A 25,946-nucleotide genomic window follows, 5' to 3' on the forward strand; every position below is an offset into this window, starting at 1 on the left:
AGAAATACTGGCACCAAAATTGCCACTTTTGAAAATCTAGGCCATTGAACCTGATATGAACTATCAGAAACCAGAGACAAGGAAGCATTTATGTTGGTGGATGTGTAGTGGCTTGAAAACTACAAATCAAAATAATTCACCCTTTTATGTGTAAATCTCTTTATCTTTGATATAGAAATTGAAAAGCTGTCTAGCTTCCTTGTAGCTTCCGTAAGTAAGCAGCATGCTACTGTACCCTCCAGAATGCTATTTAAGCATTATTTAAAGTGCAGACTTGTTAAGGTCAAGAAAGCTCATCTGTATGCTAAAACTGAACTGACCGAACCTTACACCTAAAGCCAGCAAACAAGGAGGTCTTGAGTTTCACCATTCCCTCCTGACAAGGGTACAGTGTGACAAATGGTGAAGCACCAGAAGATCAAAGCTCTTTTTCAGGGAGAACAGTAAATTTGGAGACAGAAAGCCACCAAATCCTGGTGCAGGTGTCTGCTGCTTGAGAGCAGTCTTCCTCGAAGCTGATGCTGTCAGCCCGTTGTAAAGGGATGGGGCAGAAACTGCAAGCCGGCAAGAATAGCGTCAGGAAATTTTGGTTCTGCATGGTGAAAAGAAACTTTTCCATGCACACATGAAAGGACAATGTGATGTGTTTTGCTCATATTCCAGAGTCACTTGCTTCTGTCCGAGGGCCTTAATCCAGATCCTGTTGAAGTCAATAGCTGTCCTGTCTTTCTGAAGGATTATGCCCCTAAATAGCTACTTTAGGAAGTGTACTTTGCTTGGTGATAACACAAAGCAGAGGGTGGATGATTAACACCAATTAGGGTTATTTACGAGAACCTTGAAAACAATAGTCCATAAATCATTTGTCTTATCAACTGTAGTTCCTCCTGTGTAATTTGGTCATCAGTGGGCAAACTGTGGGTTTCAGTGTTCTTTAAGTAGAGCTCCAGCTGATGTTAGCTGCATATTGTGGAACTGTTGAAGGTACAATATGAACTCATAAAATAGCAGAGTGTTCAAAAACCCTTCTGGTAGTGTTCAGCATATTTATTTTATTAATCCCCTACAGTTTTTCCCCAGATATTTTAATGTATTCAGGGTTACTGGCAGTAGCGTTCCTCTCTTGCTCACACATAAGCGGTGTCTGTACTAGCATTTGGTTTGAAGCAATAGTGTGGTTTTGCAGTAATCCCCTGGGACACTAGTCCAGCTTCAGAGCAGCTTTGGTGCAAACAGAGGAGACACAACAGGGAGCTCTCTTCAAAATCAAATCAGAACTTGGTGGGACATTCAGCTCTGATCCAAAGGGTGAGCCACACCACCATGAAGTTCTCCGGGGTGTATGTAACACTGCTTTGCAAGAGAAAGGCTGTCAAACCACTCAGAGCTCCCATGCCAACCCGGAGTGGAGCTTGTGCTACAAAGAGGATCAAATGCTTTATGTGATGCTCTTTTTGTTGGTGTCTGGCAGTTCTTGCAGCTGCTGCTTCTCTTTCTTCCACCAAGACTTCTCCTGGCTCATTATCCTTTCTGTTTATTAACTATACCATCCTCTGTAGCTGTTCCTTCTTGTTGCTCTCCTTTCTTCTACATTATCACCTTTTGTGATCCCTTTTCCAATTTCCAACCTTAGTCTCCCAGAAGACCTGGAGTGGTGACGTCTGGACCCAGAGGAGATCACACTGCTTATAAATCTGCACCATGAGGAGGCCAAAAGTTTCTTCAGCAGCAGGAGGTAAGCCAGGACTGCTGGTGGGTATGAGGACCAGAGAACAATGCCACGTATGTTCACGAAGAAGAAGGTGGCGTTCTTGAGGACAGAGACTTTGGGGCAGCATCACAGTCCTCCACTGGAAGCTTGAAGAGATCTTCAGGTGGGAACACACCACCCAGCCGGCTGCTCGTTGGGTTTAGCCCATGGACCTCTGGGGTTTGCACGCCAGAGACTGAAATCTCTTGACTTTTCCTAAATTCCCTCTTTGTGGACTTCTGATGTGATAGGAATGGCACCAAAAATTCAATGTATCTGCTTTGCCATAACTTTTTCAGCCTGCTAACTTTCCCAGGACTGCATTCCATTCAAATTACTAGAACTTAATTACATGAGGTTTAATTTCAGTTGCTTGGCCAGCTTTAAAAATATATATTCAAATTTAAACCACAAGGGCAGAATTTGGGGAGCCTCTTTGTCCTTTCACTTTGTGTTAGTGTAAATGAAGAAACTATGCCTGTGAATCCCTGCTTTATTACACCTATCCCAAGTCAGTCCCGCTTCTGGTGAGACTTCCCAGACTCTCAGCAATGTAAGGGGGGGCATGAACTACCCCTTATGCTATATGCTTTTGAAACTGTGCAAACAAAAGATATTTGTCTCCTGCTTACACATTTTCTTGTAAATAAAACATGTTGAGACCAGATATGGAGTTACACTGACTTTACACCACATAAGAATTTGTATTGTCATTTTACATAGAAATGCTGTGCTGTCTGTGTGTGTGTTGAGTAGATCGTGCACTGTTTAATTACAACACAAAAGAACAGGGAAGGAGAACTGAAGGAAGGGCATGAAGGAGAGACAAGGCAAAAAGACGCAGAAGTAATGGTGGAGTTGGAGGATAATACTGGTTATCAGAGCATTACCTGAGAATTCCTGTGATTACAGCTTATTATCTCTCTGACCTCTCCTTTTCATTATCTGCTGCTCAGGTGATCAATAATAAAAGGCCTCCCAATTTCATTGCATTTGCTTGCTTTCTCTAGAAGCTTTTGCATCAGTTTGCTTCCCCCCCTAAGATCTTATTTCTGCTAGGGCACTAAGACTTTACTTTTCTGCTGGGGTTGACTTGTTCTTCTGGTATATCCATGTCATTTAGCTAGCAAGAGTCCCACAGCAATTCGTCGAGTAACACTTCCATCTATCATATTGGGATGATCAAGAATACGTTGCAGCTGATGTGCAAACACTGATGTGTATCTGGAGTTGGGGATCCAACTCAGGAGATAAAAAAAACCCTCCAAAGAGCCACCAAAGGAGTTGTGTTTTTATTTTTTTTTAAACACCCCAACCAGTCAGTGGATTATCCTTAATGCATTGGCAGCATGCCCCTTCCTTCCACTGCAGAATTGCTAGCCTGGCTTTGCAGCCTTATTTTTGTTTTATTTAGTTTTTTGGTGCTACAGCATGCAGAAGAAATAAATTGCAAGACTGCACCTCTGTTTCTAGGGTGGCCGTGCAGGAGGCAGCTCCTTGCAGGGGCTGCTGCTGTTTCTAGGAGCTCCCTGCCCTGTCTTCAAGGTCTGAGGGTTCAGTTTCTTCTGTGTAAGAGAGGAGAGGAAATGACCTTCACCCAGCTGAGCGAGGAACAACAGGAAACCCTCGTGGTTCGAAGCTCCGGCCATTTCCCACCCCCAAGAATCCGGCACTCAGGGATGGTTTTGACAGACTGTCAAGGTTTAGCTGCTACAAATATATTAGCAAAGTACGTTGATGATTCATGGCAAAGTGGTGTACACTGATTTAAGTGATGGGCTGGTCATTCTGTAATGGATTTGAAAATTCCCGATCAGATTGTACTTAGTTTTATCAAGCAGGAAGCTGGCAGGCTGTGTTTTAATCAACTGATAGCATCTCTTGGCAAACTGGCATCCAGCTAGTGAACTGGTGAACTTTGAGAGTACTTCCCAAAGACCAGTTGGCTGAGCAGCAGACAGCAACCTCCACTTAGATCTTCCAGGTTTACCTCCTTGTTTTTTTGTTGAGCCAGTTTCTTTCCCAGGTGACAATTCCATCTGGAAGTGCAGAACGACGCAGCACATACAGATCTTCCGCTGCTCTTTTGCCAGTTTTGGAGGGGAAATGAAATGAGGCACAATACATTTGCTCAGTCTTCCAGGAACATATGTGAAAACAACCTCCTGGATTTAGCACAAAATCCCAGAAGCGTGCAAATTCAAAGATTCGATGTTGGCACATGTTTTTGAGTGCTCCCTTTCCATAAGTGCTGTAAATCTATGACACAGGGCCGCACCAGGTGAGACACAACCTTTTCCCCTTCGAGTCAGGCTGTTCCATGACCTGTTATCCCACTTTATCCCCTAAGCAGCACCCTGTGTTCTGACCTGCGCCAACAGACATCAAGAATGGTTTCCTTTGCTGATGAAAACCATCAGCCTCTTTATTGCTCCTGGGAAAGACCAGCTCCAGTTGAGCATCTTAGCAGTGCAAACCCTCAGGTGCCATAGCTACCCTAAATAATTTCCTCCTCAGGATTTATGTGCTATCACAATTATTGAGCTATGCAGCCATCTACGCCCACATAGCTGTATTCGAGCACAGAGTCAAACCTGGGGAGCTGGTTTGTTGTGCCTAGCTCCTGTAGAGTAGTTACTGTGCTTAGCAACCCACCTCCAATATAAATATATCTGCTACTCTCAAGAGCAGGCTTGGAAAAGCACCAGAAGGGATCACTCCCCCATAAGGATTTTTTTCAGCATTGCAGAGCTGTAAGGACTTTCAGGGAGAAATCCTGCTCTCGGTTATCTTCCTAGTCGAAGAGCTCAGGGTTTCACCCCAGGCTGATGGAGCTCTCATGCAACTTGCTGTCATGAACCTCTTTTAAAGACCGGTCCCGTGGGAGCTGCACTTGAGCAGTGCAGCCACAGAGGGACAAGCAAAGCAGTCACCCACACAGGAAACCATCAACACTGGCTTTGTGCAGGGGTCCCATGGCACCTCCAAAGCAGTCTGGGGCTGCTCCAGGGAAAAGCTCAACGAACTGCTAGATGACTGTATGATTCTGCACATTCAAAATTGGCCAGACACCGTGGGCCCTCCGAAGTCAGTGGTGATTGTTAGGATGTAAAATAGTCACATTCACAGAAAGTAATAAAAATGAAAGTGAGGTGTAAGTAAAATTGGGAAATTGCACTCTTGAAATGGTGAATCCGGTATGAGGGAGAAGGTGTGAAATGTAAGGGCCAGATACTGGTTTGTGTGGGTGAATGGAAGATTAATAATCAACCCTATAATTTAAGTGGAAATGTTAATTTCCATCTTTGTTATTGTCTGCTGTCCATTATGTGAAAATCTGAGAAACCAAAAGAGATCATTGTCTCTGGTGTCACATCCACCTGAGCACTTCACCAGACAATGCTACCTGATGCAAGAACTGACATTAGGGTTTCCAGTGCCAGAGTTACCAAAAGGATATGTAAAAGCAAGGATGAAAAAATCATGTCTTCTCTCCCTGGACTGGAGAGCACAGGATTTCCACAAGGTGGTTTTATGTGGAAATACTCCTGTTTGTGTTTTTTACAAATTAAAATATAAACATATCTTGCAGACATATTCAATAATTTAATTTTAAAACAAGATAATTAATTTGTCTGAAATTTATCATAAAACATCAGTAAGTGGAAGAATCCCCCTGACGGATGTGAAGAGCCTAATCTTGACTTTCCCACCAATGTTTCATGGATTTGGGTTCATTTATTACAATCTTTTCTTGCTTTTATAAAATCCCTACTGATGGAATTATGTAATTTCTGAGAGCATCTCCAGGGACAGGAGGCCATGGTACAATATCTCACACTATGTGCTATGCAGGCAATGTTTCCTGAATCATAAAACCAATAGAAAGGGAATGGCACTTGAATAGCAGATTCCCCTCTCCTTTTCCCTTCTCTGAGCTATTTTTCCTGGTACCACAGAAACTTGCTAGCAACTTGTTTAAACACCAGTTTCGATGCAGCAAAGAGATTGCAGCTTGCATAAATCTCAGTCTGCAAACCTGTTCCTTCAGTGGGGTCTTCTGAGTTAAAAGGAGTTTTCTGGGAGATGATCCTGTTGCTCTTGATATTATTTTAAAATTCAAATCTAAGGCCAAGACCTCAATCCCAGCTCATCTAGTTGACCGCAAAGACTGTAATCAATTTTATTTTATATGGTAAATCCATTCCAGATTACCACTCCTACTGCATATTTCTGCATGTAGGAAGCCTGCACTAAACTATCTGGCCTGATTAATACCCGGTTATGGTGACCACTTAACGACACAACTATGCAACAGGAAAATCATCCTGGACTTTCTAAACACTAAGTATATCAGAAAAAAAGGAAAACATCAGGACTAAAACAGCTCTCACAATTTCTCATTTCCATTTATTCAAAAAAAAAAATTGTAATTGAGACTTAAAAAAGAAAGAAAGAAAAGCCCTCCATGACTTTAAGTGTAAAATCCATTTTAGTAGCAGGAAGCTGTTATATGGTTAGAGCAGTTATTTTTATTGTCTGTCTGGGTATAGTTTTTAACTGCAGGCACAGAATAAATCAATAGTGTCATAAAGCTACTCTCACCCTGTGCCCTTTCTAAAGGGACATTGTTCAGTGTCTGTGCTGGATGTGACACAGACTGCTGCTTTGATGCACAGAATTACACCTCGGCTGGTGTGCTAAGGGAGAGCTCTAAGTGTGATACATATTTAGCTATATCTCATCATCCGTATCATCCCAGAGCCGCTAGATGAAAAGCGAAATAAAACACACACAGGAAAATGCACAGAAATACTTCACGAAAAGAGGGTGGGCTATTCTAGCCATTATTTTACGAATGGTATTTTCAATGAATTTGTCCATTCATAAATCTTCGCAGGTGATATATTTCCAAGACTATCCAAGAAGAGAAAGCTTGCAGTGTCTTGTAAGACAGTCCCCACAATTTAAACCTGACTGTAATGTGCTCCTTCATACAAGAGAGGACATAGCAGGATCTGACTGTAGGAAGCTGGAGCTAGATAAATTTGGCCTGGAAGTCTGCCTTTTTAATAGCAAGAGTAGCTAACGGCTGGAACAGTTGGCTTAGGAATGTGGCGGATTTAGCATTGCTTTCAGTCTCTAAATCAAGAGTGAGTGTCTTTCTAAAGATATGCAATAGCTTCGACAGAAGTTATGGCTTTGATGCTGAAACGAGTGGGTGAAGTTCTTCAGCTGTGTTACATAGGAAACAAAACCAGATGATCGCGATGGTCCTTTCCAGCCATACTAATCCATTAAATCCTGGTTGGGGGCCTCTTGCATGTTGGAGTTTAAAGCAGCCTGTTAGCTTTTCTGGACGGTTTCTGCAGGAAATACATGTTCCAGAGCCAGGTCTGACAAACTCCATGTAAATGTGTGTCCGGAATTAACACACTTTGTAATTTACAGCTCTTTAATCATGGCCTCTGAATGCCATTCTAGAGTTGTTCCCCCCTGCAGCTGAGCTCATTTTTTAAGTCCTGTTCAGTGTGGGTTTTCCCTTGCAAAGCAGAGATGTGTTGGGGCTGAGCCGGGCTGAACCCCCCCCCCCAGAACAGCCACCCATGACATGGACCACGGAGAAGGAAACCTTTACGGATCAAATTCTGAAGAGATTTATTGTCAGCAACGAATGCTGTCAAGTAAATCCACCGCTCCTTTCCTTGCTTTTGCATCGCAACTTCCTCAGGTTGGCACTTGTGACAAAGGCACGAAAGCTGTTCCTGTGCTGCAAGTGGGAGGTGGAGACAGAGACAATCTGTGCCCTGTCTGTGGGAATCGATGCCGAGACAGCTCTATTTTCACATCCAGTCACAAGCTGATCGCTATTACCTTGGTATTTGTTTAGAGGACGGCTATCAAGAGACGGAATTGGAGTTGGGATTTAGGAAGATTAAAGACAACAGCAGAAAAAACAATCCAAGTGGTTCCTAAAGGTAGCACAGCTCACGTGCAGCTTGGTGCTCAGGAGCAGAGACCGCAGGGCGTGCATGCTGCTTGGTGAGCCTGACTGCAAGTAGGGTTCACCTCAGTAACCTAATCTTTGTTTTCCTTCTCTCTGCAAAATGCTTAGTGCTGGATTTTGATGTCTATAAATACTGATCCGGGTTTCCCTTCCTTCCCTCCCCACATTTTACTGAATGCACAGACCTCGCAGCCCAGCACCGGCTGCTGACTTGCTCCCTTTCACTCTTCCCCATCCCCGCCGCCGTGCGTGAGCTGGGTCATGGACAGCCCCGCTGCTTCCCCGGGGACTCTGGTACTCGGGAAGGAGAACAGCAAATGTTGGGGAACCAAAGAGACCCCAGCGGGTACAAGAAATAGCTTAGAAAAAAAGCCCACACAAACTTCATGTATTCCCAAATTTTTTTTTGTAAATAGCCGGTGGCTGCCTGAATAGCAGCAAGCAGTGACAATAATAATAAATTACAGTAAATATCATGCTGCCATTAGTGACAGCAAACCAAACCCACTGCTGTTCAGAAATGAATTGGAGAAAATATTTCTTAATCTCTTTTTGTGTTATTCAGCCAGCCGTAATGATTTATAATACTCCAAAGAAGTTACTGTACGGAGTTGTTTATTAATCATCCGTCTTAGCATCTTGCTATTATCTGCATGTGTCTGAGCTTCGGCGGTGGCTCTAGCGCAGTTCTGTGAAGTGGTTTCACCAGGGACAAAACTACTGCCATGAGGTCTGAAATGGGAAAGCTGTGCTCAGCCGTCAGTGAGCAGGGCCAGCCCCTGGCAGCGCCTTGGATGGAGGTGTCGCCCCAGAAGCTGGCTGGTGCGAGCCTTGCTGACTGTAAATAATCCACGTTCAGTGCTGGTGGGGGTCTGGGAGCTGGGGTTTAGGGCTGGTGTGCATCGGAGCGACACCCTGCAGATGGGAATGTCTGTGGGCACGCTCATTATCAGCACAGGAAAATAAAATGGTGGGGGATAAATTAAGCTGGGAACACAGTATCAATCGTGGCTGTCTTTGTCAACTTATTACCCAAGATTTATATGTGATGCAGTGAGGACTGCTCAGTGACACATTTTAATTTAATTAAATTTCCTGTTGGATTGATGTCTGATCAATCAATAATGTTAATGTTTTTGCAATTTAGAGATTAAAGCTTGGATGAGCGGATATTGAAATACTCTCACATCCAGCTGCCTGGGAATATCTTCTTCTGCCTCTATTTCTCAGAAAACATGATTTGTGCTAGGATGCATCCCGGGGCTTGCACCGAGCCTGGAAGTTTTGCTCCTTCCTGGCAGCGGGTATGAAGCTGTGCCGCAGTGTCACTCCTCGGAGAGACCAAATTACATAGACAGCAAGGCGTGGGTCTGTGCAAAATCCTCGTCTCTCTGATGTTCAGTATGGCGCAATTTTGAGGAATGGGGCATTGCCAGAATAATTCTTCCCTTTGCTCTACTCTCCTTGTTCTGCAAAGCAGCAGCACAGAGTTTGCACCTGGGCTCTGGAATCTAATGGCCACCAAGGCATCTGTGCTCTCTTAGTCCCCTCCAGATCCCATTTGCTCTGGCCACCGCAGCCTCTTGCAGAAATGCCTTGCCAGGCTGACTGCTACCTTCCAGGGGACAACAGCATCCTGGCCTGGAACTGAATTCAGTTTCTTGAAGCTCCTCGCCTGCCCAAATTTCTCACGGATGAGCTAATTGTGCTCCACCCTCTTCGGGCTCTGAAGATAAAGAGATGCTGTAGCATGTCCACAGAACCTTTTTTTTCTCCCACTGCCTTGTTTCGTTTAGTGCCTCAAATACTTTAGTTGTGAGATCAGGAGAGGCTTTAACTTATTCAAGGGAGTTATTCTACGCTGACTTTTCCATGAGGCCGGGGGGTCTTACATAGCCCTTTAAAGACTTATGACTCGAGCAAAAAAAAATAATCCATGTTTTTAAACTTGTAAAAGTGTGAACCCAAATTTCATTTGAGTTGCAGCCATGGTCATGATAAGTCAGGTTTATTTTTCAGATCCTAGCAGCACTGAAGCTGGGGCAGGTTGAAATCCCAGCGTGAGGTCTGCAGGCTCAGTCGTCCCTCTGCAGTCTGCAGGCCTGCACCAGAGCTGGCTGGGTGCTACGTGGGGTGCCTATAAGCTGGCAGCGTCCAGGGGAGCCTTAAAAGGACCAATTTCATACCCAGATGTGTTGTAAAATCTGTAAAATCTCCCCATGCTCTTTCCCATAAGGGTTCTTGGTGTCCATTCACGGTGTAGCTGGGGCTCAGATAGCCCCACAGCACAGTGCAAAGGGAAGAGAGGAGAGAGGTGAGGAGAAAGGGGGAGAGAAAGAAGAGCCGCTTGCTTTCCATGATAACACAGGCACCTGTGGGGCAGAAGGCAGCAGCTTGTTACAAGAGCCTGGAAACTTAAAACAGGAAGCAAAAGAAATCCCACAATGAAGTAACTTTGCTTTCACCTCCTCATAAAAAAAAAGTAAATGACTTTAAAGTAAACTGCAACTTATTGCTGGAATGTACTTGGGTGCCGGTTGCTCCGTCCCTCGTTAGAAGAGGTAGCACGTTTCACTCAGAAAAGTGCCAAAAGTGTTAGGCAGACTATAGGAAGCAATGAGGCTAATTTGGGCAGAATGGAAGCTTGAGCAGCTTGGGGGTCTGGGGGTGTGCACGTGCTTGTGCACGTGGGGGTGTGCATGGGGGGTTGTGCACGGGGGTGTGCATACGTGTAGGGAGGGCAGGGCACAAGGGATGTTTATTCTTTGGAACAGACTGAGGGAAGTAAGTTACAGCTAAACTAAGTATTTTTGCAGTAGATCATCCTTATTAGGTGTGAGCCCTGATGTGCAATGCTTCCAAGGCCGGTTCCCATATGTAGGACTGCTGTACATTGGGCCCAACTTACTGACAGTTCTTTCTTTCCTTCTTTCTGTCTTTTTCTTTCTTTCTTTCTTTCTTTCTCTCTTTCCTTCTCTCTCTTTCTCTCTTTCTCTCTTTCTCTCTTTCTCTCTTTCTCTCTTTCTCTCTTTCTCTCTTTCTCTTTCTCTCTTTCTCTTTCTTTTTCTCTCTCTCTTTCTTTCTCTCTTTCTCTTTCTTTCTTTCTTTCTTTCTTTCTTTCTTTCTTTCTTTCTTTCTTTCTTTCTTTCTTTCTTTCTTTCTTTCTTTCTTTCTTTCTTTCTTTTTCTTTCTTTCCTTCTTTCTTCCTTCCTTCCTTCCTTCCTTCCTTCCTTCCTTCCTTCCTTCCTTCCCTTTCCACCTTTCCTTCCTTCATCTTTCTCTTTCTCTTTCTCTTTCTCTTTCTCTTTCTCTTTCTCTTTCTCTTTCTCTTTCTCTTTCTCTTTCTCTTTCTCTTTCTTTCTCTTTCTCTTTCTCTTCTCCCTCTCTCTCTCTCCCTCTCCCAGCTCCTGCCCATGCTGCAGCCCCCCTTGGAGCACACAGGCTGTGCAGCTCAGCGTGTTGCGGTGCTGCAGAGGCAGCCAGGGCAAGAGCAATCACAGCTCTGGCACGGGAAAAGCACCGTCAGACGTTGTTAAAATGGGCTGGCCTGACTCTTAGGGATTTGCTTTGACCTTCTCATAAGAAAGCAAACCGCTGCATTTCTGATGCCCGCTGCTTGCTGCTCACAAGCCCTGCCCCAGCAGCAGCCTGCTTTTGGAGCCCTCCGTCAGCTCATGGATGGCTCCAGCTAAGCTAGCTGTCTCTCAGCCAAAAAGTGTGATAAGCCCTGAGAAAGTGGTGTATTGTGGAGCCGCCCGAGCTTTTGCCATGTCTGACTTCTGAGTGCTTGTGATCTAGAATTCCCTTTGTTGTCCAATGTGCCACCTTGCCCACTGGGCCCGCTGGATTCAGCCCTGGCCGCTTTGCTATTTTGGGGGGTTTAATCTAGAAGGAAGGTGGGAGTGCAGAACAGAGATTTGCTTTAAGCCCCATGACCCTGGTCTTGCAATGAAATCAGTGCAGACAGCATCTACAGGCTGCTTTTTAGAGTTGTTCATCTTACCCGGAAGAGTAAATTCCTATTGGAAAGTAATTTATGATCTGGGAGGGCTGTTACTTACAAGTTAGTAAAATAACTTCAGCTACACTTTTACTGCCTTCAGCAGCAAACATCCATGCTGAGGGCGGGAACGAGCCTTTCCTTGCTAGTTGTGATACAGCACGATCTATAACACAGCCATGTGGTTTTTAGGCTTGCATTCATCTCGTTTTCAGGCAGCAGGTTAAAAAGAAATAACTGATTTCTGGTTGCAGTGTTTGCAGTCAAGTCACATTGTTTCAGCAACTGCATGAACTTTCAACAATTTTCACAGAGCCAAGGTGTCTCCTTCGTGCCAGCCAGCCAGGATCCCTCCACTTGGGGTGGGCTGAATCACCCTTTCAAGGTATTTTGTTCTCCTTGTTAACTGAGAATGAAGTTGGACTTGATGCTTAATCTTCAGATCCTTAAAAAAATGTTATCACAAGTGTCCTGTATTATAAATGTCACAGTTTTCCTGCTCCCTTAGCAGCAGAGTGGCTCCAGCCTGCCTGTGCCTGAGGCTGGATGCTGCCAGGTACCAGCTTCTGCAGAGAAATGGGCTCATGCCAACAGCTGGGGGGTTCAGGGGCTCCTCAAACCTTTTCCCTTGGTAATTAAAACCAGAGAATTACAGGACTGCGGGTCCAAGCCTTCTGTAAGAGTAATGTATGCAAAAAATGACTGAAGCCCACCCCACCCTGGTGCCATTCTGACAGTAGAACAGAACTGAGCCCGTTTCATCCCATGCAAAGCATCCCTTAGAGAAGCTGAGAGAGCGTCAGCCACATTTTTCTGTGTAAATTGGGTCCTTCTAACTCTTAGAGGAATAAAGCTCCTTTACCCTTGATCATATTCAGCATAAGAGGAAATCTTCTGCCGTACAGACACTCAAATATGTCCCAGTCAGTAAATCAGAATCCAGATTATTCATGTTATACCATGATTTATCGACATTGTTTCAGGCCGCAGTGTGTGTAGGGGGGAACACCCAACACCCAGCACTTTTAACACTAGCCACAAGCAGCCAAAGCTGTTGGGTTTTGCATCACACATAGGGCAGAGTGGGTCAAGCCTTTTGCAATGATCTATCAGGTCTGAGGGAAAACCACATGTTCTTAACCTTCATGTTCAGGAGCTGCACATTGTGTCCTGAAAGTCATCACATTTGTGATTATGCCCTCAGAAATAAACTTGTGAGGAGCTGCGTGCCCTCCCTTCCCCATGCAGCTGTTGTAGCACCTCTGAGCTGCCTGCCCAGGTCTGAGCTAAGCTGGGACTGGTTTTTACTCATTACGCCTTCAAAAACTGGGAGAGATGAAATAGAAAGCAGATCTGCAGGGAAAGCAGTGCACAGTGGTCGGCAAGTCCTGCTGAGAAATGCTCAAAAGAGCCAAGCTGGGTGGGTATGTTCAGACCAGGAACCTGAAAATGTGATCTGGATGACGGAGAAAAATGGCTAGTTTCTCAGAGGGAAAGAAATGCTCCAGTTTCTACATGTGCAAGAGATCTGGGCTTCCTAAGTGGAAAGGAATAGAGAATTGTAGAGATATGTGGGTTATTCTTCCCATGTATATTTTTAATTATGGCCCATATATCATTCTTAGCATTGCCTTGAGCAAAGAAAGATAAAACAGCAAAAGCAATAGCAAGATTTCCACACATGTAGCCAGTTCCAAAATCAATGGGAGTTAGGTATCTAAATACCTTTAAAAACCTGGCTACTAATTCCCTGAGGCCCCCCGTGAATATCACAACCTTAAATCCTTGTGGATGTCCTGACATTGCTCAGCCCATGAAGCACAGGGGGGTGTAGTCAGGACAGCATTTAGTTTGTCATGTAAAGGGCTGAAAAAATGCTCCCTTTAAGGTTGGCCAGCTTAAAGCTGTGCACTCTTATTGTTCATCATCTCTTTGGTCACAGGTAGCATTCAGCTGCTTGCCAGCAGCTAATGAAAGGAATTTGGTGACTGTCCACAAATGCATTTTAGTAAATGTTCACTCCCCTCACACACATTCAATTATTTTACAGGGGAAAATGCAAAACTTCAATAGCTCTTGGTAGGTGAGGAGGAACAAAGGATGCTTTTTTATTATTATTTTTTTTTTTGGGATGCACAGAGATTTGATAAATATTCAGGCAAATTAAAAACCATTTCCCACCTAAGAGGAGGGAATCCACGTGGTTGTGCCGCATGAACGAGAGATGTTCCCTGGATTCCCTTCGCATTCTGTGGCCCTGTGGCTTGTGTTCACCCTGCCGCTGCGCACAATAGGTAGCTACCCCAAGGTTAGGTTACACGAGTCACTTGCTTAGCCAAGGTGACTTCCCTCATCTGTTACATATCATAGGGTTATAAATAACATAGCATCCTCCGTTTGATCAGGCCTGGGAGGCTGACAGCCCCCTCCCTCCTTCAGGATGCTGAAACAATTACAAGCTGGAGGAAACCAGCAAGTGCTTTCGTGTTTGCTGCAAACAGAGGATGGGCTTGGCTCCTGCTCCCCTTTAATTAGAGTTTATTGGTAAAGCAACCCCATCTCTCTGCTCCTGGAAAATCTGGGCTGTCAAGGCCTAATTTCTTGGGCCTATCAAGTATGAGATATGTTTACCGAGTCCCTCCAGGATTAGCTGGGTTGCTATCAAAACAGAGGAGTGTATTTCTATCAATGAAAACCACTATGACAAGGTCTGTCCCCGGAGACAAACGGCCTATTCCACGGAGGCTTTAAATAGGAGCAATAATGGTAGTGAGCAGCACTGAGTTGAATAATTAGATTGTTCTTCATAAATCCTCAAGCGAGGACTTCCAAGCAGGTCCATTATGTGTGTCGTATGTTAGCACTGAGCTTTATGTGGTGTGGACACTGCTCGGCGCTGGGCTGCAGTGATGGGTGAGTAAATCACCAGCCAGGGGGACCGGGGAAGACAGCTCCTTCCCCTCCTGGCTCTTCCCCCATGGAGATCATCTCCTCCGAAATATAAACACCCCTAACATTTATTTTATTCCTCAAAGAGTTTCCAAGAGGACTAACTAGAGTGATCTTTGAATATTTATGTTTTGTTTGTTTATATTTAGAGACTGGAAAACACACATATTTTGTTCACGTCCCCAGACTAGCTCATTTACTGATTCGTTTAAAACATCCTTGCAGATCCATTGAGAGATAACTTCTTCTTTAGAGGGATGCAGTCGTATAATAGCAGCTCAGTATTATCTCCACATATCCTTGGTGGGATTTCCTCTTGCCAACTGAGAACTGATTTTTTTTTTTTCCCTTAATCTTTCTTTCTCCCTCCTCTCCTTTCAATTATTCAGGTTTTCTCTTTCTTTCTCCCTGTGTCAGTTACTGAAAGAAATCTCAGATGAGCAAATGTCATTTGACTCTAATCCTGACTGCTAATTTTTTTAGATTTCCGAGGAAGTGCTGCCAGGCAGCAGTGGGTGCAGGCACTGCTGCTGGTGCGGGCTGAGGTAGGCACCTCTGATAAACCCAGATGCGCTCCACTCACTTACAAACACGTTTGTGAGACCTGGTTAAACAATACTGGTAAGAAGAACAAGAAATGATGTTATTCCCCCAAGGACCGTGTATACACCGAACTATTTCATCTGCCAGTAAGTGTCTTGTGTCACTGTAAGTTTTATAGGAGCTGACTGGCAAAGGATACCCTGCCTAAAAACAGAATGCCCCATCCCATGCCCCTGTGCATCCGAGCAGCAGTGGTGGCCAGGCTTACAAAGAGCTGCTCTCCTCCTGCTGAGGTCGTGCTGCTGGGGTTGGTGCCGTCTGCCTTTGGACCAAGCCCTTCGTTACTGACAGCTGACGGGGTCCCAGCAGGGGGGTAAAAGGGTGAGAAGGAGAGGAGAGGCGTCATGCAGCAGGGCCAGGAACAAGCCCTAGCCTTCAGTGAAGCTCATGGCCTGCTGTCAAACTACTCAGCTTGCATATGAGCGTGAGGACGAGCTCGGGGCTCGGTGTGACCCAGCAGCTCAGCCGTCACCCACCGCACTCTGGCACCAGCAGCCTTGCTGCCGATCATCCCTCGCTTGTCCCGGATTGAGAACTTCTCCAGTGTCAAAACACCACCAGGATAAACAGCATTAAACATTTTACAAGGCAATTTAGGTGATAATCATCAGAGTCATAGAATAATGTTATCCATATTCATTTTAAGGTGTGCTGTGCTTTCCTTTCTGATGAGCGTAAAAACCTCCTTCTTGCCAGATTAGGGGAACAAAGTGACTGTGGGAATTTTTAAAGGCTCATTCCTCCTCACATCTTAAGCGCATGAATCCAAGGAATTTCCTATTCACAAGAAGTTTGCATTCCTGGGACGCAGGGCTCGCACACTTGAGCGTGGCCCTCCTGAGCACTGCAGCCGCAGCTCTGCTCCCCGCTGCTCCGCTTGGCCGCGCCGTGCCTTGGGCAGCTGCTGGGGACAATCACATCTGGCTTGCTCCTTTGCTGCTGGCCTTGGGAGTCTGCACATTTTGTTAACTTGACCCCGAGCTGTGAGTCAGGCCACGTAGATCAGGAGGTGACTTTCGGTGTGATGCCTGGGAATTTGCCCACAACCTCATTTCCTAGGCTCTGGCTTTTTTTTTTTTTTTCTTTTTTTTTTTTTCAGCTTGCTCTGCTTGGTGCGGGGCTGTCTGCAGATGGACAGGCACTGTGCCCATCAGCAGGACAGTTCACCCAGAGCCAGCAGGGAGAAGTCTTCTGTATATTCCTGGTCAGAGGGGATGGAGTGGCATTTGGCTCTCAGACACAGTAATAACTCAGGTATTAGATAATTACTACAGTTTGCAAGTTGTTTCATTGGATGTGAGTCCATATGTTATCTCAAAAACAAAACAAAACAAAACAAAACAAACAAAAAACAAAAACAAGGAATTTGAGATATTTTAATGTTGCAAGTTCTGACTTCTGCATTGGTGGCACTGAGCGGATTTGCAGACTCCTGTCCCACTGGAGGCAGGCCAGAGCACACGGTAAAATCCAAGAAACCTGCACCGCAAGAAACGTATGTTCTGTAAAAGTGGAGTTCAGTCTTCTTACCAGGGTCTAGGCAGGTAAAACTGGTCCCAGCTGGAGACAAGACTGAGTCACCAGCCCCACTCCTTGTTGAACCATTTGCTCCTGGCTGCGAGCTGCTGATCTGTAAAGCAGCTGGGCAGGCACAAAAGCTGGATTGAGGCACCCAGGACACTTAAAGGAAACGGGAAATGTGTCTGTGGACATTAGGTGATTCAGGGTTTGCTGGCAGCTGAACAGAAGTTTTCAGGATTTCAATTTTGAACTCAGGAAGCTTTATTCCACCCGGTTCCCACGGTGGGCACCGCTGTCGTTTTATGAACCCGGCCTGAGTGCTAGGCTGGTGCATGCCATTAATGGCACTTGCCTACCTCAGAGGCGTGCTGCAGGGCTGAACACAGCCTAGAAATTAGGGCACGTCAGTAATGAGGACCTCGTAAGTGCCTTAGATACATTGACTTCATCTTCTAGAAGGTAAGGTTCAATTTTTGAAAGGTACCGGCCTGAGCCAAGAGCTGGTTCACAACCATCTGACTTCACTCTTGCTCCATGCATCTGCTGGCTGGTCCGATGCCAGGCCCTTCACCAGTGCAGATATCACTTATGAAAATAAAGGCAGTGTTTTTTTCATGCATCAGAAAATCATTCTGAAGATGAGGAAATATTTGTTGTGAGAACACAAGGTGTTCTTTACTCTCCCAAGATGACTTTATGAGCCTGAAACATACTCATCCAAAAAAATGTTTGTAGATGGTCTGAACTTTCTGAAGTAGGTTTATTAAATAAAGACTTGGGACTGAAAACACAGCCTATTTTCAGGAGGATTTTTCCTTACATTTCATGCCTATCTCAGCTTTATGAGGATATACTGGTTTAACTCATTTCTGATGCTGTTTCTTAATACAACCAGATTTTCTAGATTAGTAGAGGTATATAAAACAAAAACCTGGAATTAGATTTGCAGAATGGCTGTTACTTATACTAGGTAATAGTTAGGCATTAAAGCAAGACAAAAGAATTTCATTGTCACAATAACAAATCCATTTTAAAATCCATTCTCCACAAAGCCACCAAATCAGTGCAGAATCTTCCTGACAAATATATGATAATAATGTATATTTATGTAGGAACCTTCACCCCCAAAGAATCCAGAGCTTTCCAAAAAAAAAAAAACAAAACACTGCAGGAGCTGGCTCTGAGGTGAAGAGATCCCAGGGAATAAGGACAGGTTTTGGCAGTGGCCCTGGCAAGGTCACTGAAACAAACCTGGCTTTGCCTACAATGCCCGTGGGTTTCTGTGTGCTCTGCACTGCAGGACCTACAAGTTATGCTTCCAGTTGGGCTGTTGTGCCTGCGGTCAGCACACATGTGAATGAGAGGTGAACCCGGACTCCTTTGAAAAGGGCCACACACACACAAATGAATTTCCCCCTGTTAAGGGTATAAACAGGACCAAAGTGCTGCTGCAGCCTTCAGTTGTCTCTGCGCGATGCTGAGTTGTGCTCTGGATACACAACCACAGAATTTTTTACAAGGGAATTTTCACAGGCCTTTGAAAAACACCAATATTTTTACTTAATATTAATGGGAGCTTGACTCGAAGTCAGCCCGAGCTGCAGAACAATGCTTATAACAAAGATTTATGTATTAAATGCAGCTGATCTCTTATTTTCATTATCTTGATGTGTTTTTGATGTTCAGATTTCAGAGGAGCAGCAGACAGGCAGCACCGAAAACAGCTTTGAACACACGCATGTGTGTGCATGTCTTAACAAACCCAACTCATGTATGACACTCGAGTCAGGGCTCTGCACGACCGGGTGCAAGCAGCGAGCGCTGCATCGCAGGGTGTCGGTGGATTCAGAGCCAGCTGTAGCCAGGAAGCTGCTGCCGAGCTTCTCAGTGTTATCTGCACGAACTTTGCTGTCTTATCTGTGGAAAATTGATCCATACAGTCTCTTTAGAGACCCACATCAAATATTAATTTTGCCTATTTGTTCAATGTAATTAGCAGGTGTGATTAATCAATTAATCAATCTGGGATTCCTATCTGTGCCGCAGCTTGCTGCGATGAGCAGGGGCGCTGCGAGCAGTGCTCCTCTCATCGCCTTCCTGCTCCTGTACTAGCATCCCCCTGCCCCATGTCTGGGTTTGTGGGGTGGGCTGGGGCTGTGCTGGCCCCCCTGGCTTCAGGCAATGCCTTGGTTTCACCTACACCTGACAGGGAAAGAGCAGACGAGCTGCCACAGAGGGGTGAGTTTTTTATGGCTGGCTCCTGGTGACCTTCCCAGCCTGGCTTTGCTGGTCTGAGGGATGCAAGTAAGTTGTGAGACATTCAGGTAAACCTCAAGTCCTTTGAATGCTTGGAAATGCCAGCCCTGGGGACTTCTGATGAGTGTGAGGCAGAGAAAATCCCAGCCCTGAACATGGAGACTCAAAGTGTGTTTAGATTCACCCACAGGATGGGCATTTGCAGAGGGCCCATATTTTGCAGAGGATGTGCTGAGGGGCTTCACTGCAGTCTCCAGCTTGCACACTGCTGCTCCAGTACTGTGGGAACATCTGCTATGCTTTTTAGTAAAAGTGGCTGACAGAGGTGCTGTGTTACACTGCTGAAGCCTGCCTGAGTCTTCGCTTAACCACCGCCCCTTTCTCAGTGTCATATTCTGGACCATCCCCTTAATATCCTGCCTGTTTTTCTCTGTTTTCTCCCCTGCTCTTGTGCATCCTGTTATCTTGTGCCTTGCCCACCATTGCCCTGGAGAACCTGGACCAACGTGCAGGTCTGTCCAGACGGGGTATGTGTGCATTCAGGAAGTGCCACATCTTTACTTAAATCCTTTCCTCTTTCTGAGATCTTTCAGCTAAGGATACCCCATCACCATAATATATATTCCTCTGGCCATCCTGACCTTGCCCTGGCCTAGGGTGGGGTGCTTTTTTTTCATTTATTGGGCTCATTGGGCCTGATTTCATTCCTGTGCATTGTATGCTTTGCTGACCTGGGAACATTTTATATTCCACAAAGGTAAATGCCCCCCAGAAGATAGACTGGCCTTGGTTTCGGTGTGATTTTTGGATTAGAACCACCCAGGGTAGCACTTTTCTCAGAATAGTTTTTCTACAGAGTAAAAAGTATGAGTCTACCTCTGATGCCTTGAACTGTCATCGTAATAACCTCAAATATAGCTGTCTTCACCACATCACCGTCCTCCTCTCTGACCCATAAAGTTTTACCATTACAACCTGCCCTTAATCACCTAACCATTTCCTTAGTCTTTCAAGGACAATGGTTTTTATGCCATACTTGCTAACCTTACGTATTAGTCTACCATCCTGGGCTGCGTTTAAATGACTTTTCTGAAATCTATGTGGATTAGCTCCACTGCTTCGCCCCTGTCTGTTTTTCACATTAGCTCCTAAAACAAATTCTGCCAGATTTGTCAGACAAGATTTACCCTTTATGAAGCTGGGTAGATACGTTTTTATCAGTTCATATTTCTCCAGATGTTGGGTGATCTCATCCCTGCTAACATGGCTAAAACCTGGCCTCTGATTAAAATCACACTGCATGTCTGGAGCCAGATTCTCAGCTAGTGGGAATAAGAGCATGTGTGTTTCTCATTCATTTCTACCAGCTGATAACCTACTGCAAATATGTCTTGGTTTCCGCCCATCTCTTGTCACGGATGTTCAAAGATGTTTGCTTTAGATCATTTTCTCCTCACCTCTTTTTATCTCCAAGGACAGACCCCAAACCTTTGTTATTGGGCACTTAATCTTTCCTGCTCTTCTGTTAAGCAGCACGGGTTAAAAACACACTTGCCACAAGCAGCCCTTTGTCCTTCTCCAGCAGCATGAGCTTGCCTTGGTGATTGCCAGGGTTGTTCTGAGCTCTTCCCTCCTTCGCTGTTGCAGGAAACCTTGTCTCTGTGCCTTGCATGGCAACTCCAGGTTCCCCCATGAGCATCAGCCAGGGGAAATCATTTCATTTCCTTCATTTCATTCCCTCTCCCCATGTTAATAAGCTCCTTCTACCACCTCGCAGTGGTCCAGTGGCCTCCCCGTTAATCTTGTCTCCTTTACCCGTTTAAAAGAAATCTTGTATTGTTTTTATTCACCCCATGGGCAATTCTTCTCTCTCTGTCATATTTGGTTTCCTAATCAGCTTTTTACATCTTTTCAGCTTTGCTTTATAATCCCTTTCATCCCCTTAATATTTGCCTTCTTACACATGTCACCTGCCTCTTTCCTCTCCCTGATAGCTTTTATGACTTCCTCAGTCATCAGCCTTCATCGGAAACAGAGCTCACCCATCCCTGCTTGACAGAGATCGCTGTTTCCAAGTACTGCACTCATTTCCTGAGTACGAGTTGCTGTATGTAAACGAGGGCTCGCTGAATAGACACCAATGCCTCTTCTATTGACTTTTATTTCTTTCTTGCTGCTGTTTGCTCATGAGCAAATGGCAGTATTCTCACATGTATTCATCGCTCTGAATTGCTTCTAAGTAGCTCCATGATTTTTTTTTCCCTTTGCAAATGAAAGTCACCCCAGAGCAGAGAGTCACCACACAGACCGCCATGGATCTGTGTAAAGGTGAAATCACTCTTTTTTTCTTTTTTTTTTTTAATTTAATTTTTTTAATAGTGCAAGTCTTCAGCTGGCCCAATCTCGTCTCAATATAGTGCTAAAATACCCATCGCCATTAACTCACCTCAAACCTCTTAAAAAGAGGGTCAGTGGTGGTGGATTAAGAGCAGGAACCGGAGCAGTGGGGAGTTAAGGAACTTGCCTGAGGCCATCCAGCAGGTAAGTGGCAGAGAAGAAGCCAAGTCCCCTCTCCTACCCAGCACCGTGTCCACCGAGCCAGGATAATTCCTGGCACAGCAGCACTAGCGAGACCACGGAGCCGGATCATTACTCATTTGCTTTTATTTGTTCCAGCACTAGGTGATGAAATGCAAATTGCACAGTCAGATGCACAATTTCAAATCCTCTGTGAGTGAGCGCTCAAATATTTGAGCACGGCATTCTCTGCCTTTGCAGAGCAGCGCTTCTATAGCTGTACGGAGTCACAGAAAAGTGTAATCAAAGGGGTCACACAATCAGAATTCCCAGGAATTTCCTTCTCAAGGAGCTTCATTAGGTTACAACGTAAAAATATATACAGTTATAGACACATAGATACATATATATTTCTGTTCTAAGCACTATGGGTTCCAACCTCTATTGTCACCTCTTAATCTCCAGGCTGAGGAAGTGCGGGAAGAGGCAAACTCTTGGTGAGCTGTGCTCACCTCCTGTGTGGGAAGGCAAGATCTCTGGGATGCTGATAGCCCTCAGCAAGAAGCTCCCACAGGATCACAACTTCAGGCAGGCTCAGAGCCCCAGATCAGGATCAGGCCCACAGCACCACCTGCCTGCCCTGCCCCTGCCCATCCCTGGCCATGGCTCGGGGTGCCCCTTTTCACCCCGGTTGTCCAAAGCTCCCTGGTGCACTGACATGTCCCCATATCATGGGCGAACATCCTGTAGGTGCCTCCTGCCCTGCCCCGTGCAGCGCACAGAGGGCTGAGGCCAGGAGGCTAAGGGAGGTGCGGAGCCCAGCACGTCCCCAGCAGTTAGTTAGCAGGGCAGCAAAGTGGAGTTTTTAATATATATTTAAAAGAAAGATTTGGCACAAGGGGAGGTAGAAATGAAGGGAGAGTGTGAGAAACCACACATCTTTGTTCTTCCCCATGCTCTTTCCCCCACTACATGATGATTAGGGCTGGTTAAAAACTTCTTCGTGCTATTTGCATCTTTGACAGAGCATTTTCAACTCTCTTGCTGTGTTTTTGGTCTTTCTGACAAAAGGAAACACTCCCAAGTACATAAAACCTTAAGATTTAAAAACAGTTCGTATTTTTGCTTTTTTTTTTTTTTGGCTTTTTTTTTTTCAGTTCTTCAGCGGAATTGTGTTGAGTCGGAAAGAAGATTCTTCAAGAAAAGAAACTAATTAACATTTTATTGTTATAATTATTCCCATCATATTCCCTCTGCTACACAAGTCCTCTCCTTCCTCATTTATTACAGTGATGTAGCTATACAGCAGGGCTTGTGTACAAGAAAAAGACAAAGCTGAAGGCTTAATTCAGCATTGCTAGTGTGATGAAAGGAACAAAGGATGGTGCAGCTATGCCCTGATCCTGCAAATACTTCTGCACATGGATAACTTCACTGCCAGGAGTACTTCTGCTCGCAGTAATTGTGTGCTAAAGCATCAGCAGACTTTAAGTCATAGGGCTTGATTTAAGCTCCGCTGGAGCCAGTGCACAGACTGCCACATTTCAGCAGGGACTTTGCCAGTGCTTACTTAGGGAAGCATTTTAGCACTGCTGAGTTTACTTGCAACCTAATCCTAAGCACGCATAGGCTTTTCCAGGCTGGGAGCACGCGCTCCTGCTACTCGATGTGACAGTGATTGATGACTTGATTCATCGGGGTTCTGTAAAATTACCTCTCACGGGTACTGCCAGGTGGATCATTACAGCGCAGCTCGGCATTGCCGGCAGCGGGGCAGGCGGGCGGCCGGGGCGGGATGCCCGGCAGGGGTGCCCGGGGGTGCTGCCCATGCCACCACGGAGCCATCTGCCTCCCCGTTTTGTCCTGGTCTTCTCCAGATTTAAAGTCTCTGGTGAAGGAAACATCCAGGGATGGCACTGCCATGCCAGATAGGCATTTTTCAGCCCTGCAGGGGAGATCTTTACTCTTCAATTAGTCCCTTAATTGAGCTATTTTCAGGGGAACACTCAAGGGAGCAGAACACCTATTTCCTTGCAGTTTAACTACCACCAAATCTAAACACTTAGTTTGTCCCTTAAATAGGAGTAAATATATAGTGTCACCACAAACTTTGTCAGTGTATTGCTTAATATTTTCCTGACACAGTAATGGTAGTAAGATCAAGCTGTGGTATCAAGTATATTCAATTATAATTGAGTTTTGTTCCCATGATAAAAAAATAAATGTATTTTTAGTCAAAACAGCATGCAATTCTTTTAACTACTTCTACAGCCACGGGCTAGGTAGGTTTTCAGGCCAGATACTGAGCTCTCCAGTGCTTTTGGGTTGCAGTATTGCTTCAAGGTCCTGCCCCACAGCAGACCAAGCTCAACCTGAGCTTTGCCCTTTAGGCCAGGCCTTTATTTCAGTTCCAGCAAGTTTTGTCAAGCCCCAGATTTGCATATCTATGTGGACCCTGCTGTTTTTTGTTTGTTTGTTTGCTTGTTTTTGTTTTTTGATTCTTCAGTAAACCAGACTAACCATGCATCTGAAGTCATCCCAAAGACAAATTTCCTTTCCAGCCAAGAGACTTCAGCTGGCGCGGGCAGCCATCCACCAGGGCCTTCTAATGAAAGCTGCTGCAACGTCCAGCCCCTCGGCAGGGTGACTGGACACGAGTAATAAACGTGTGAGGCTGGGGTTTGGCCTGATTTTCATCTCCTGACTCCTGGTTCAAATAAAGGTGCTGTCACATGATATGAGTATCCCATGAGACTTATGTATTATTACATCCAACTTGGAAATTAACTCTGATGCGAGTTGCACAGAACACCAATGAAAGCAACCATTAATTGTTAATATAAACTATTAATGAAACACTAGCATGAAGGTCAAAGTGCATGACTGAAACCTCCCAGCAAATGAAAGGATTATTTTGCCTCTAAGTGAGCATAATTATTATCTGAATTTCATTGGCTTTCTGATCAAACCACTTCCCTCTGCACTGACCTGTTCCACCACTGTGGTAAATCTGTTCCCCAGAACTGGTATTTGCTTTTCATCGTCCACCTTGGCGCAGCAAGGTTTTTATTAGTATCCTGGCTGCCTGCAAGGAACAGAGAGCCAGCACCCTTTCACCTTTGTTCTTGTGGGAGTTTTTCCCCCCTTCCACTGTCCATTACTCACAATACATTTGCATCGACCTGGCTCCCTGTAAATTGTGCTGTCTCCTGCTGGTACATCTTTACCCGTCCCTGGTCTGTGGCATGGTGGATACACCTGAGAGCATGCTGCCCAGAGGGAGAGCAGGCCCCTTCCCACCTTGTATGGATCAAAATAACAAGGAGATTGTGAGTTAGGGGGCAAAATAACAAGGAGATTGTGGGTTAGGGGGATGTTTTGCAATGACTCAGTCAAGCAGTTTTCCTTTCCTCCCATGTGCAGCACTTTACTTCCGTAATATTGTGTACAGGCTTGGACTGCTCAGACACTTCCTACTCAATACTTTTATTTGTTTATTTTTTCACAGAAAAATAAGTCTTTCCCTACAAAACACTATCTTTCTTTTTTCCCATAAGAAATAGAAGTTTCAGTAAGTGAAGAAGCCTGGATCCGGGGGCAGAAGTGTTCCGGTTGGTTTTGTTTTCTGACAAACCCTAAAAAAATGTTTTAGGTGCGCAAGAAGCCAACCTTGTCAACATTCATTGCTTTGAGGACACTTCAGAAGTGCTGATCTGACCAGGATTGCTGACAAATAACACTTCTGTTGTATTCCCGGACAAAAAAGCCCACGGTCACAGCCCATGCCTGGCCTGCAGGTTTTCTTGAAGGTGCAGAGTAGCTGCCAGGACTTTGCCTTCACCCTGCCTGCCTGCTCCATGCCCTGCTGCAGAGATATTCATTGGCACAAGGCAAGCATTTGGCTCGGTGACCACCCCATATGGCCAGCCTGGGGCACAGGGGACACCGGGAGCAGTGGTGAGGCCGTGCTGGGCCGTGCTGGTAAGCCACCCTGCAGCCCTGCTGAGCAGGCTGGGGTGGGAGCTGCCACGCTTGAGAGCTCCGAGTTACAGCATTGTAAACCCGTGTCTGGAACTGAACACATTTTAGACCTTTGTGAGTTTTATGAGACAGAAAAAAGTGCTTGAAATCAGCCAGTCCCAACAGTAAGGGGCAGGAGCTGCTTTTGGCTAAAGCCACAGGAGCCCCTTGGTGGGCAGGGCTGCCCTGGTGGGTGGTTGTATGAACTTTAAACTCTTATTCAGTACAAGTCCCAGTGCCTGAGATTTATTGAGGTGTCGATGGTTAGGTTGGTAAGGGTTTCAGCCGAGCCTGCTGCCCTAATTAATAAGTGATAATATCCT

General features: G+C 45.3%; 1 protein-coding gene across 16 annotated transcripts in view; it reads left to right on the forward strand.

Moving 5' to 3' along the window:
* The window catches only part of MAF (MAF bZIP transcription factor), a 211,305-nt gene that overhangs the window by 58,170 nt on the left and 127,189 nt on the right, over positions 1-25,946 (forward strand). For 13 of the 16 annotated variants that reach the window (XR_013938396.1, XR_013938397.1, XR_013938398.1 and 10 more), the window contains one exon: positions 1,634-16,665. The exons of 2 other annotated variants lie outside the window; for them this stretch is intronic. The gene's annotated coding sequence lies outside the window, so the exon portion shown is untranslated. Of the gene's footprint in view, positions 1-1,631; positions 16,666-25,946 lie in introns of those variants that run through there. One more of the 16 variants, XM_080552531.1, reaches the window with a different exon arrangement.

This window comes from Anser brachyrhynchus, assembly GCF_964034855.1.
Source record: "Anser brachyrhynchus genome assembly, chromosome: 12".
Lineage (NCBI taxonomy): Eukaryota > Metazoa > Chordata > Aves > Anseriformes > Anatidae > Anser > Anser brachyrhynchus.